Below are 14,631 nucleotides of genomic sequence, written 5' to 3'. Positions count from 1 at the left end.
AGCCCTATAATCACGCCCACAGTCTGCTTTCTGTCTCAGGACCAGAATTTGGTTATGGGTCTTGAAGATTGGCTTTTTGTTTATTAGATGCGTCACTATGTCTGAAACTATTTTGGTTTTGTGCCTGCTCTGTGTAAGTGGTTCTAATTCTCTCCCTTAAGGATTTATATACGCCTATGTGTGTGTTAATTAACCTGTGGGTAATTCAATATATGGATAATAAATGGTTTTCAAGGGAAAATGTCACTTCTTTATCTATGCAATCATAAGTTATTTTTAATAAATACACAAGCACTTTGTAAACATTATCTTTTCAATACTCCAGTAACCTACTACTTCCCATTCCCAAGTAGAACTTTGAGGAAGAAGGGTGTTATCTGATTTATCAAGCTAAAATTTAGTAGTAAAGAAATATCTGAGATTTAGTAGTAAAGAAATAGATGAGAACTGTGAAGTGAATCTTTACAGATATTATATAATAAATGATGATACTTTTTCAGAAGGTAACAGAAATATCTGGCATAACTTGATAAAGATCCAGAGCTATTCTTTAGCTTGCAGCACAATCTCTCCCAGGGTACAGCATTCAGATTCCAGCTGAAGCTTGTGACAAAGACTATCTCCTACTACTGAAATCATATTGTCATTTGTTGTTTGGGAGGAATAAAAACAGGACTGTTAAATCCATTTTTCAAAAAACATCCAAAACCTAAAGGTGTTAGGGAAGAGTACAACTGGAGCTTTTTTTTCCAGTGAGTTCAAGGTAAAAATTCCCATTGATTTAAATGACAAATCCAAACACAGGAGGGAAAACATAAGTCTTGTATTTAACCTCCCGTGCTTACTGGCTCTGCTGCAGAATATTATCAGAATCTTTTGTGCATCGTTTAGGGAGCATTTACATTTCATAATGTATCTACAGTTGGAAGTTTAGTTTCTTACTTAAGAAATGGGAAAAGTGTGGATTAATATTCTCTTAGCCAGTGAAAAGATTGACCTCCTACCACCTTTTCTAATGTTCTATAGGATGTGTTTATAATGGAGGAAAAGAAGGTTAAAAGTCTTTCTTCAGGTGTTCAATAGGGCCTCACCTCCTTGACCCTGACTACAGTACCTTAAATATAAGATTTAAAATTTATATTATACCCATTTGGCCCTTGTTTCATACCCTGCATAGCTGAGCTGGACTGTCTGCCAGTTCTGTTGCATGTTCTGACCCAGCCGCACCACAACATCTATTGGTGTGTAAATTCCTCACACAGAGCTAAAATACCCACCCTCTCCATATAGGATGCATCATGAACCACAAAAAAAATGCTGATTCTGACCTAAAGAAATTGTACTTAATTTTGAAGAATAAAGGTGAGGACAGGCACGAAGTAACAACTGGAAAGCAGGAATTGGGAATACAGGATACAGCATTGCAACAGCTTATGGTACTTGTGAAAACTGTATCCTCAGAGCACATTTTTTAATTTTTTTTCTTATAAAATATGATTATGTAAATATTTATAAAAAGTGAGAAAAATACCACGGTGAAAAATTCTTAGCCCTATTTTCATGCCAAGTAGAGACGTTTCAAAGACAGACAAGGCAGCAAAAAAAACCCTCCAAAGATTCACCATTAAATAAGCTCTGCAGGAGAGTTAAGATCTGTTCCCACAGATACAGTAATTTGGTTTGTAGATTTCTCTGAATGTGTAATTGAAAAAAAACCCTTTACAGGTCATAAGGCTTTAGATATTTTTAGTGCTTTTCAGTTTTTGTGAAGCTGATTGGGAATTTACTTTAATACTGACCTAAAAGGATAAAGAAAAACATATTTGGTATCCAGTTTCAAGTTTACTTACCTTATTAGTTATAGATTTAATTCTGAAGGACAGTGAATAAAATTTATTCTTTTTAAGCAAATAGATTGTTTTAATCAGTAGCCTACTCTATCTCCCTTTTAAAACAACACTAAATATGTACATATGTATGTTTTATGGACATATCCATTGCTGCTATTATTGAGCTATCTAATTTGGATGTATATGTGGATTCCCAAACTCATTTTTATGTGACATTTGTTTCTGTTCCTAGTTAAAGCCACGCTTCTTGGTGCAAGGTGCACTGTTATAATAACAGATGGCTTATTTCAATTCATAATGACTGGGAAAAATAACAATGAATCATGTAAGCAAGAACAAGCACTTCACTTTCTCTACAAGTTACTCAGTGCCTGCCAATTTGAAAAACAGCTGAGACCTCTGGCTCCTCATCAGAAATGCAAGGATGCTATCAGATTAGACTGCAACAGTACATCAAATATAGGAAGAGCAAAACTAGCAAGACTCAAAGCCTAAAAAGCTTTCCATCTGGTCATTCAGGGTTTTCCTCCTTAGCAACAAAAGGAAAGGAAATATAATATAAATCTATGGTGTTGGCAGGCAAATAAAGGAAAAGCAATCCCTGTAGTCATTTCAGGACACAGTTGTACCCAGACATCTCACTGCATCCATCTAACTCAAATGGAAGACTTTTGCCTCCCTCAAAAAGGAGGGTCTGGGTTACAGCCCCACTGTCACTGCTCACTTCTGAGTGATTTGGCTTCTTTCTAAAGAGGCATAAGTGTGCAGAACATATAATTCATTGAAAATGAGGAATTCATTTGGAGAACTTAATCCTAAAAATTAGGAATTCGATCAGATTGTCTGCAGTTAATATTCTGCATAGAAAATTTATTGAATGGAAAGTTAGGAGATAACATACAAATAAATAAGTGTATAAAACTTTACTTTGATGTGTCTCCCACCTGTTGAAAGCCTTCAGATTTATCTCCATTTCTTTTTTCTCAAGTCTTTGCATCTTTCTCTCTATTCTCTATTCTATGCTGAATCCTTCAAGGAAATGTATACTCTGAACAGAAGACCCAGAATTTAAACAGATGACTGTTTCTAAATCACTGTATAAACATAATGTGACCCATACAGAATCTTCCCCTATCACTAAGTAGCACTAGAATAATTTTGATATTTAATGACTTGAAAAAACAGTTGATAAATGAATAGAAATTGACCTTTAGAAACAGACTACTATTTATCAATTCTCTTTGCACTGCTCAAAGTTGTCCATATCAATGGAATAACACAGACCTCTTCTTAGGTACATGTATTTTTATTCACTTATTTATTTCTTTCTATTTCTTACTTCTTCCTATTTTTGATCCCTTCCTAAGGCACAAATGTTGCTGTGTGACCTTATTACCTACATAATTCAAAAATCCCTCTCAGAGTACAAGATATAACACCCAACATTAAAGTAGGCATTACCCTGTCACTGGCTTTTCTCTTCCCAGAATAGATAAGAGTAATTTTGAGCTGCATGGTTTAGTGGAAGGCGTCCCTGCTCATGGCAGAGGGGTTGGAATTAGATGGTTCCTTCCAACTCCAACCATTCTATGATTCTATAAGAACAGAGGGTGTAGGCAAAGATGATCAGAATAAGCAGAAAACATTTTCTTTTCCCCAATAGCATTTAAAAGGCCTCTCAAATGACATGGAAGTCTTTGTAAAGAACAATTATTTTGATCTGACTCAGACAGAAGAAAAAAATTGCCCAAAAATAAACTAATGCTATTTTTTTTATACATATGGATATGTGTGTATGTGGTAGTTGGGCCTGTCTGAAAGGCTTGCATATATGGCTCCAATGGCATGATCACAGCATTTGGGCACCTGAACTACTTCCACAGAAACTGAGGACTCTAACCTCTGAAAACAGAGGGTCCTCATGATGAAAAATCAATTTGTTCCCAGATTGGCCACCTGGCTGAGAAAACAGAAGCAGAAGGAACAAAGACACAAAAAAGATTGAAATATTTGCTATGAATATATTTCAAGTTAAAGTATGTTTCATTTCTACGTTTATAAATGAAACTACATTTCAGTTTTGAAAAGGCATTTTTCATTCAAAGGTGACACAAACTGAAGGAAAGAAAGAAAGAGAAAATATTAAAACAGGGCACTAAGCAGCTGAAAAGAAAGCAATCAGATTGCTTTGGAAAAGAAAAAAAAAAGCATTTTGAGGTGATTCAAATGTTTATTTTTGTGGCTGTTTCTCTGCTTTAATAATACCCTACAAATCTTTAGTTTTCAGTTCAATGTCCACTGTGTATGTTTTACCAGTGAATTACTAAACTGAAAAATGTATTGCTTTTCAGCTCCTCTGTCTTCTCCTTGTTGGTTTCTGCTAAACATCATCCTTTTTTCTTGTCAGTGGCTACTGTGAGCATGTCCAAATGGGATGTAGAGATGTGATGTATGAGTTTAAATTGCTTCTGAAGTTCACTCATAGCTTATTTTGCCCAGGAAAAATTCAGGAACAGTACCAGTCCAGATTCTCAGCAACCATTCCCCACACACTTGGACACATAAAAGCGTGCAAGTACTAGTAGTTCATTCTTCTCAGCAAAATGTTATCTGTGCTGTATATCCCATTGCATATTTATGAAGTGTGTGGGTAATGGCAGATGGGAGCCTATTGTAGCAGCAGTCTTGTTTATCTCACTTTCTATGACCTGGTTTTGTTATCTTTTTTTTTTACTCTTTTTAGTGAATACTGCACTTTTTATTGCTTAAACAGATTCATTTTAATGTCTTTCTCTTCCTACAGAAAATACATACCAGGTAGCAGCTGACTTCAACAACATAGTTATGTATCTGTATACATTGATAATTGAAGATGCTTTTTAAATTGTGAACCTCAAAGTCCAAAACTTATCATTGTAGCAGACAATCAGGAAGTTTACCTATGCATTACATCATTAAAAAGTGTCAGCACATATATATCAACATAGTAGGAGAGAAGGTATTAAAAACGATGTATTTACCTGCCAAGGTACTCAATACACTCACAGGATATTTTTCTCTTTTACTGAAGACTGTGATACAGTAGCTCTTTAAGCTTGCCCTGGAAGCCAGATCTTCCTAGAATTCCTGCTGGTTTTCCTAGAAAACCTTCCCTACATGGCAATGGCTTCACAATTCTGGCTATATCATTTGGAGAGCCAAAGATAACTCAAGACCCGAACTCTATGTGTCTGCATAGTGTTGCTCTGTATCTAACTCAGGCTGGAATATATCAGGGGCACAGCTGGAAGACATTAGATGCACAGCTGGAACACATTGAGTGCACAGGTGGAGTGTATCATTCAATTTAGTGTCGTCCACAGAGAGTCCAGTGTCTGTGCTGAGGCTTCTCTGACACAAGAATCAAAGTGGGGTTCACAGAGTGCTCTGGAAATTCAGGAACCAGGAGTTCTAAGAGTGTGTAGTCGAGATGTGAACTAGCCTGCTAATACAGATGGACCCTCTTCTGACCATGTGGGCCTACTGCATGTACCATCTGCTCCTAAGCAAGGAATAGTTACCATTACTAAATATTAAATGTTTAGAGATGTAGTTCATGAAATTAAATTTTGTGAGAAAACACTAAGTGTATTTCAAACTAAGTGTAACAAGAATCTAATTTTCTTCAGAATATCTGTTCCTACATTACTGATGACCCCGATTTTCTAATTAATAATTTCTGTAATCCGTATTTAAATTCTCTGAATGAGAGTTGTTTTGCAATTTTTAGAAGCAAAATGTATCTAAGCTAATACTTAGAAATCTTAGTGACATCCATGCCTTTGGCATACCATGAGCCAAAGGAGAACACATTTGTGTTTCATTTGCAAATGCATATTGAAAATGTTTCGCTCGAACTACTTATTGTGCCCAGCTAATATTCCTAAGCTCTCTCTGCAGTCAATGAACGCAGGTTATCTCTAGGAAGCACTCAGCAAAGTATTTAACTGACCTTGTCAGCTAAGTGATGAAAATTGATAGGTATGTCAAGCCTCAAATTTTCTTTTGCTTTTTTCTACCCTGCAGGAACTAAAATTATGAAACAGGAGGAATACACTGTTGACATTACACAAAACAAAATATTACTAACTAAATTGGAAACTTCTCTTAGCAAATATTAGGGAGCCTATATTCAGTTTAATTAAAAAAAAAAAGGGGGGAAGGAAAAAACCCATAGATTTTGTGCAAAAAACTATAAAACACGCATGAATGATGTCTCCAGCAGAGTAACAGAATAAGTGCTCACAGGGGGCTTTGCTATGAGAAGCTCACTTATTTGCATGATAATAAAGGTGAGGTATGTGTATAGGGGCACAAAGTACTTTTTAGAACTCTGTTCAGGTTATAAAATGCCCATATTCTCTATTTTTGTTCAAAATTTAATTAAGAATTCTTTGATTTACTCACTAGTTCTAATTCTTGATATATTTCCAGTATGCTTTCCTCCCTGGTTTGTATTCAGAATTCATGTGGGCTTGGTTAGAGAAAAGTATTTATTGCATTTTTAATATGTATTTTAATATGCTAAATCTAGAATATGAAAGGTGCTATGACAGCCTCATAATGCTATATATGTGGAACTTTGTTAACTAAATGCCATGTACATCTCAAAATCTGCCTTTGGTACATAAATTGTAGCTTGTCCTTACCAGGATTCTGCAAAAAAAAAAAAAAAAAAAAAAGAAGAGATGCATGAGAATGAAAAGTAAAAGACAAATCTGGCAATTTTGTTTGATCTTGTGAAATCCTGACTTCTTTATCATTCGTTGCAAAGCCACTCCGATTTTACTGTGCAAGAATTTCCCCATGTGATGATGTGATTTTCACTATACACATATGATTGCAGTTCTGTGTAGGTTAACAAAAACCTTCAATTGAGGTCTTACATTTGTTTGTGAGCATCCTAAATCCCAATGTGAGCAAATAATATTTTTGCAATCTGTTCCTAATATGTAGCATTGAAATAAAAAAGAAGGTAAAAAAAAAAAAGATAAAAAAGTATTGCTGGGAACATGTAGAAGTGGTATGTTCTGTCACTGAATGCCTCAAAGACTTTTCAAAAACTTTTCAGGCTGAGAACAGGGAGGAAATTTCAAAGCAGTTATTGCAATATAGTTTAAAACATTTGTTGAAGCCCAAATCTTGGTTTTTGCTTAATCTGAATAAACTCTGAGCCCTGGCTCAGAGTAGAATGAAAGTACTACTGGTAAAGTAGAATGAAAAAACCCCATGCTGTTGTGACGTGGAAATTTATCAAAAATGCATATTTATCAGCTCTGTATTTGTCAATTTAGATAATAGACAGTGTATCTTGCAGTACAAACTACATATCATAATTAAACAATATGGATTAGAATCTGATTCTTTATGGTCAGTGTGTGCTATAATTCAAAAAATAAGCCAAATGTCAAGTTTATCAGGGAAAATCACTAACAAGTACTCTGGGATCATAAAAAAAAAAAAGGAGAAGAAAAGGTGATATTTTTCAGTTAAGGTTGCTGCTGTTTGCAAGGTGCTCACCTCTAGTTGTTATCTCTACCAGGCACAAACTCTTAATTTTGCTGTTTGAGCTTAATTGTTCTGCAGGCACAGCAATAAAATGCAATGGGAATTGCCAAGGTTGCTCTGCTCTCCAGGATGATACAGTTTACAGAGCCCAGGGCAGAGGTGTGGGAGCAAGAGCTAAAGTGTGGTCAGGCAAAGAGATCTAGAAGAGGTATGACCTTTCAAACTAAGTCTGACTAGTCAGAATTCCTGATCCTCTCAGTGTACCTTGCAAGACCAAGTTTTGGTAAATCTCTGACACTGTACCTTGATGTACAGGTATAGGACCAGACCTGCCTGTAGCTAAACAATTAAGAAGATCCCAAGAGTTCAAAAAGGTTCAACTTTTAAAATGTAACGTTCATCTCTTTGGTCCATAAATTGTTCTGTTTACCTTATGAGGTAGTGATGGGCTCTTCTGTATGGAGAGAAGTCATTGGGTAATTCTGTTGTACTTGGTTATTTTTTTTTCTGTTAGCACCACTAAATCCTTTTGACTTCTGGCAAGCGAAATGAGCTGCACATTGCAATACACATGTTGTCAAGCCCTTTGCCAAGGTATCCTAGGCAAAGAGGTTGCTGTTTCACCAGCAGAAGTAATACACTTCCCAGAAAATTCCAATTTCTACGCCAGATAATGCTTTCTATTCAAGAAAATTCCAATGTCACAGATAAAAATTACTGTGTAGAGAAATGCTTCACCAGGCAGGGCTGTACAGAGATAGATAAAAATAAAGAGGGCACTCAAGGTCTTATTTACAACCCTTGAACACACTTCACTTTTGCATGAAACCTCTATCTCATGTGCTAAAAACCAATAAATAAGCAAATAAGACCTGGCTGGTATGTGAATCACTGCAGCACTCACCAAAGGGAAGTGACCTGTCAGCCAGGCAGCTCCTCCATAGCAGCTGAAAACAATATGTGCTCATCAAAGGTCCCCTAAGGCATCATTTCAGAGGGAAAAAATAAAATATTCCTGTCATTGCTGGCACATAGCTGAGCTGCAACTACTGCAAGGAAGTTCACTTGTTAGAACTTTGTGAAGTTCAGTAAGGACAAGTACAAGGTCCTCAGACTCTACTGCTTAAACTGTGATGTGAAGTTTTGCCCCTTAGGAAAAAAACAAACAAACAAACAAAACAAACAAAACCAAAACAAAGCAACAAAAAATAATCCTGTCTATGATAAACTCAGCCTTACTTATCCACTCTGGAGGATGAAGTTTGATCATAAGGAGATTAAACAGGCTTAACCTGACATACTGAAACAACCCCAGGGGATCCCAAATCTTGTTATAAGCAGCAGACAAAAGAGTTACATCTAACTAGAATTTCATTTTGAGTCTTCAGGATCTGACAAATGCTATTATACAAGATAGGTCTGAAGGTCAAAACATACTGGTCATGAGCATTCCCTAATTCAAACTCTCCTTTCCAGAACAAGGATTAACTCTCACTGAGTTTTGCACCCATACAGTTTACCCACATTGACGAAGTATCAGAAAAATTCACTAGTAGCACATTATGGTGTCAAAGCTTCATCCCCAGTTATTCAAATTTATATTTTGTTCACTTCTTAAATGTACTGCAATAACATTCACAATAAAATGGTACGAATGGGAACAATGAGCTCAAAACTAAAATGTTTGACCAGTGCTCATTCGTGGGAAGCAAATACTTTGACAGGGGTTACAGGATGAATGGTAGTATTAATGTTTATACTATGTACATCTCCTGAGTATTATTTTAATGACACTGTACCAGTTAAAGAACATACTGGAATTTACTAAATTCTTTACTTGTTTGGGAAACTGAATGAATAATCATATTGGCATCTATCATTAGCAGTCAGAAGATAATCTAGTTATTTAAAAAGCAAAACACTGATATGATGCTCATTCCATGTTAATTGATGCTTACAGCTGTGCTTTTGTCATGTATGGGTTGGGGGTGTCACACCTTATTCATGGCTTACATTTGAATGAGACAAAAAATCTACTTATGATGATAAGTTTTAACATGGATTATACTCTGAGACCCTTAACATACCAAAAATAAATCTTTGCTTTTTTGTTAATCATTGCATAAGGGAGGCTTCTTATACTCTGTTTACATCTGTGTTAAACACAAGTTCCATAGGAAACCATATACATTTCATTATGTGTTCAAACAGTTCCTACCATGGAGCATCTAAACAACCTTCTGATACAGTGAAGAAATAAAGAAAACAGTGATAAAAGAGAAAGATCATGGGTAAAAGGATCTACATGTCGATATTTACTTAACACACTTAATACCTTTTACGCATTTAAACTGCCTTTAAATATCCACTTCTAAATCTCTTTATATGCTTTCAGTTGAGTCATTTTGTTGGCAAGCTCTTAATATTCCACCATGACTCCATCAGTGGAGCGATTTAGGGAGATGTTTCATGGAAAAATATCTCCATCAATTATAACCTGAAGTAAATATAAAATGCAAATCATCATAATTTTATTACTCAATAAACAATTCTCTGTAGTTGGCCACCACAGACAATGAAAAGTCTTTGCTTTTTTCCAAATTCACTAGTTTATGCGTACCTGTTTTAACCCATAATGCATTTAACAAATCTTTTTTTCAGGTATTTGCTATTAATTACATATAATGTAATGTGGACTTCTCATCTAAAGCAGAACATCTTTTTGATAGCTGCCACTAAGGAAACAAAAAACTGTTAAAACCAGTAACTGTCTTGAGGACCAAGGATTATTTTGCACAAGTTGCATTCACATGTTCACATAAGAGAGAGTCTCCAAATGAGTTTTAACAGAGGAAGGAAAGTCTGAGGTTTCTACTGATCTGTACAAGCTAAAAAGTCAGTTATACAAATATTTGTGAACAGAGAAATATGAGATGCTAAAAAAAATATTTGTGTTACCCCCAAATGTTTAAATAATAGGAGTAGATGTAGTGTATAAAGAAGTCCTTTATTTTTCCTGGTTGGCTGATACCGTTTCAAGCTGCCACTGCTACAGTGATGACTGATGAGCAGCAAAGTCCAGGCTGCACAAGATAATACCATTTAAGCTTGTCTGCAGAGTAGTACACTGGAACCCAGAAAACAAATGGTTTCCTCCAGCAGTCTACTGTGGGAGGCAAAAGGTGCACACAAGAAGTTTTCTACTCGTTAAGGGGACTGCTTGGAACTGAAGTCCCTGTTCTAAGGGGCAAGGAGAGGCTGTGAACCTCTCACCAGGTACTGTGGGAAATTCATTCAACTGTGCAAAGGAAATTTAGAAGCAGACATTCATAATGAGAGTCCTCTGTTTTGCAGGAGGGTTGTAACTGGTTCTGGTTTAGGGCCATGGGTAAAACCATGGTAACTTGGAAAAAATGTGGGAAAAGAAACCCCGCAGATCACCTGTTCTTTAATTGGAGCAGGTGAAGTCCCTCTTGTCCTTTTCCCAAAGTGAATTAGGAGCAACTGCTGCTGAAAACTGTCAGCTCTTTTAACTCTTTCATTTATTTTCTTTCTTTTTTTTCTTTAAGATGATTTTTGAGTTTGAGCCTATAAATTTAGGGTAGTTTCTTGAATTTGCATGGCAGTTTTACCACACTGGTATTTCAAATATTGTCTAAATCTCAGTAAGATCTTAAAGCCCAGTAAGCAATAGCCTGAGCACAATAAATAACACAGGAAATTATCCAAGACTTTCAAAAGAGTAATGAAGAGCATCTGGCTGTTCAAATACAACTCTATCCTTAGTGTTTTTGTAATAAAATAATTATGTACATGGAGAAAGACATCTACACAGCTGTTTGCTTTGCACAAGGCCAAATGACCCTAAGAAAAATGATTACCATGGAAATCACCAAATGTCAGTATTTTCTGTTTTGAGAGTTAAATCCTGAATCCTTATGTTTTAGAATAAGTATAAATTTATGTGATCTGCTTCATACTTTTCCATGACAGCACAGGGTTGTTCCTCTCTTTATTCTTAAATCCCAGGATGCCAGTCTTTGTTTCTAAGGTAAATGTGAATCATCTTGCCTTCTGTCTGCCCCAGTATACAGATAGTCCCTTTCTGCATTCTCTTTAACACCTATTATATTTATTCTCATAGTACTGAAATGGGGTCAGGGAAGTACTGCTAGCCTCAAAAGCACAGATTAATAGATTCCCAAGGATGCTAAGAGACCCAACATCTCTTCCAGATTCTTCCTTGTAGCCCTGTACCTCTGGGAGTGACATCAGGTGGATCCATACACATATGGACCTGAGAATGGACTTTCCAGAGGCAGGGTATAATCAGGAGAGCATCCCATCTTCCCTTCTCTCCTCAGCCACAACCTCAATAATACTAAGGGATCTAAAGAATTAGAAACACTTTTTAGGAACAGACCAAGACCCCAGTAACTCCTCCCAACAGCAAAAGAAATCCATTTTCTGATTAGTCTTAAAAGTACATAAGACCAGGACAAAAAATTGCACAATAGTAGAATATCTGGTATTCCCTGTCCCATGTACAGCAACCTAGAAACTCCTTATGATAAAGGAGTTTCTCAAATACCTCATAACCTCTATGTGTATATATTGAAATCACTGCACAGTAAATTTCCTTAAGCTTTTTCATTGGACATTGAGTTAGATTTTCTACAGGTCTAAAATCCATTTTCACATTATAGAAAAACCCTGTCACATTCTATAGAATGTTTTAGCACTATAAAGAACCAATTAAATTTATACACTTCTGGAAAAAATCCTTCCCTAACATTTTTCTAAGCAGGGAAATGTAATGATTTAGCAAAAAAAAAAAGAAAAAAAAAAAAAAAGAGCTTTTCTCAAAGTGAGTGTAATAAAATAAAAATATTAGGTTCCTTTCATCTTTATTTTCTTAAGTCTACTGAAAAGTCTTTTACACTCAGCTTTTTTTTTTTTTTTGGTGAAGCTATCATGTAAAGCATAAAAATAGTAAAACAGAAAAGAAAGGGGTAAAGTGTGGCACAACTGTCACAGGAAAACTTCCCAATTCCTGCAGTTTTAGAAACTATTTAATAAGTTATTTTGCTGCGTAAATGAGTAGAAAATGTAGAGACTATTTCTGGATTAATCTTCCATTGAGAATAACCTGGTCTAATCTCTCACTGAAGTATTTTTCTTCCACTTTCCCACTGAGACTCCGGTAAGATTAATGTGTAGTATAGCACAGTAGCTTATTTAGCTTCACAGTGAATCTACTTGGTGGTAAATTATTAATATTTATAAAGAAACTGTGGTAACAGAAGGCTCTGTTCTGGATTAGCTATCTAGGAACACGTTTCTAATTTGGGCACTAGTGGAAACACTTCAATGAATACTCAAATTTTGAGTGTCCCAACAGCCAAGGCTAGAAATCAGTGACAGCACTTTCATAATGTCTGGCCTGTGTACACCCACACCTTTGAGAACTCCACCAATTTTGGGACCCCTCCTAAAATGTGCTGAGGTTTAATTTGTGCATCTTCCCTGAGCATCTCCAGAGCATGACCTGACAGCAGCTTGAACCTGGGGAAGTATCTCACAGCCTCTCTGGCCAAAGGGCACCATCGACAGGGCATCGTGCACCCGCCTAAGACACACTGTGTCATGACTCCTGTGTTTCCTCTGAAAAGCTGGCAGTAAGTGTTCTGTGGTCATGTACTACCTGCCATGAGGCTTTAACTGGGGGCACGCTGGGGTCCTATCTCTCAGACTCTGCTGCAGCACATGGGGGGCAGACAAATTACTGTCCTGTGTGCACCATGCAGGGAAACAGCCCATTGGTAAAGCAGCTCTTTGCTTCTTGGCTTCTGACTAAGGCCTCTGGGTCACGTTAAGTGCATTAACAAATTTGCCATCGGAAAGATGAAAAACAGGTCACAACCCTACATTTTGCTCTCCTTGGCTTCAATGGGACTTAGGGGATGAGCTGACTTGAGTACTTAAGTCAGATCACGTGGATCAGGGAAATGTGTTGTGAGCGAGGACCTAATTCTGCAGTCACTCAGTCTAAATAGTTGCATGAAGGGTCATGGCCATATTAGTTTTCCCAGCTAAATTCTTTTATTTTTTGAAAGCAATAAATCTAAAGCAGAAAGCAGTGTCTATTCTCTAGATATAGATTTATTTTCTGCTTTGCAGTTCTCAGGAATTGCTCCTGAAATGGTGAACTTTTCTAAATGTCACTTAAAAGGTTCACTGATTTCTTTGCTCATTTCCTGAAACTAATGCATGTGTGTGCTCTCTAGGCCTGTTGCTATAGCTAACCCTGCTTTGCTACTCTGTAGGCAACTCCTTTGTCCACACTTCTGTCCAATACTGTCCTGCACTTTTCTGTCCTTTCCCTGCTGCCTTTCAAAGATTGATACACTTCTTTATCAGAAAAAAGTAACTAATTAATTTCACTGAGCATTTAAATGTTGATACAAACTTTTTGCAAATTTAAAAAGGATTATATGTTTCCCTTTTATTTTGTTTATTGACTATAATGTAGATTTTAAAAATTCCTTACTTTTGAGATGTCTATTTCAGTTTGCCATTTGCTTGTTTGCATCTCCTTTTATTGTTCTTAAAAACCTCCTCGTTGCCTTCAGTGCTTTGAGTCTCCTGTTTTTCCAACAGCATTCCATACATGAGTCTCTTCAAGAACAAATGCTTAAGATGTAGCAGAACAAAGACTCTGCATGCAGAGGCACAATGATATAAAGAGATGCTATAAATAAACAACATCCTTCCTTTCTCTTTTCCCTTCCTTTATAAGTTTTTTTCCAGTGTTTGGGAGGGAACACAGCCTGGAAATTCATTGCTTCGTACAGCTCCTGAAACAAGAAGATGGAAGCCTCCAGAGTTTCCTGTGCAAAAAACTGAAATGAAAACTCCATTATTATCTATTTTATGCTTACATTTCAACAAGACTACTTGACAATTAGTATGAAGAAAACATTCATACAAATTTTTTTGTCACTGTGAGTGAATTTGATTCCTGTTTTTCTCTCTCTTGGACAGAAGAGGCAGAATCAAAGTTGAGAAATTAAGTTATGGACAATTGTCTTAAAGTGGAACTGATGATGTTCTCCCCCAGCTGTGACTTTTAAAACAAAACTAGAAAAATTACAGGCCAAAACTACATTGTAAGGAATGAATTGCAGAATGGAGTTTAGACAGACTTGCAGTCTTGCAGTCACAGACAACTGTG

The 14,631-nt window shown here is 36.3% G+C and overlaps 2 long non-coding RNA genes across 2 annotated transcripts in view; both read right to left on the bottom strand.

Moving 5' to 3' along the window:
- Positions 1-5,513, bottom strand: part of LOC135417410 (uncharacterized) — a 45,441-nt gene extending 39,928 nt beyond the window's left edge. Inside the window, exon 1 of the long non-coding RNA XR_010432019.1 lies at positions 4,871-5,513. This is a non-coding gene — a long non-coding RNA (uncharacterized LOC135417410). The remainder of the gene's footprint in view (positions 1-4,870) is intronic.
- A 2,794-nt stretch (positions 5,514-8,307) lies between these two features.
- Positions 8,308-14,192, bottom strand: LOC135417627 (uncharacterized). Its single transcript, XR_010432150.1, has 3 exons — positions 13,948-14,192; positions 9,733-9,894; positions 8,308-8,375 (listed from the first exon to the last, which is right to left on the bottom strand). It is a non-coding gene; the product is annotated as an uncharacterized LOC135417627 (long non-coding RNA).
- Positions 14,193-14,631: the final 439 nt, after the last annotated feature.

The sequence above is a fragment of the Pseudopipra pipra genome, chromosome 7 (genome assembly GCF_036250125.1).
Source record: "Pseudopipra pipra isolate bDixPip1 chromosome 7, bDixPip1.hap1, whole genome shotgun sequence".
Taxonomy (NCBI): Eukaryota; Metazoa; Chordata; class Aves; order Passeriformes; family Pipridae; genus Pseudopipra; species Pseudopipra pipra.
The sequence above is the reverse complement of the archived record's forward strand: the minus strand, read 5'-3'. Positions and strand labels throughout refer to the sequence as shown.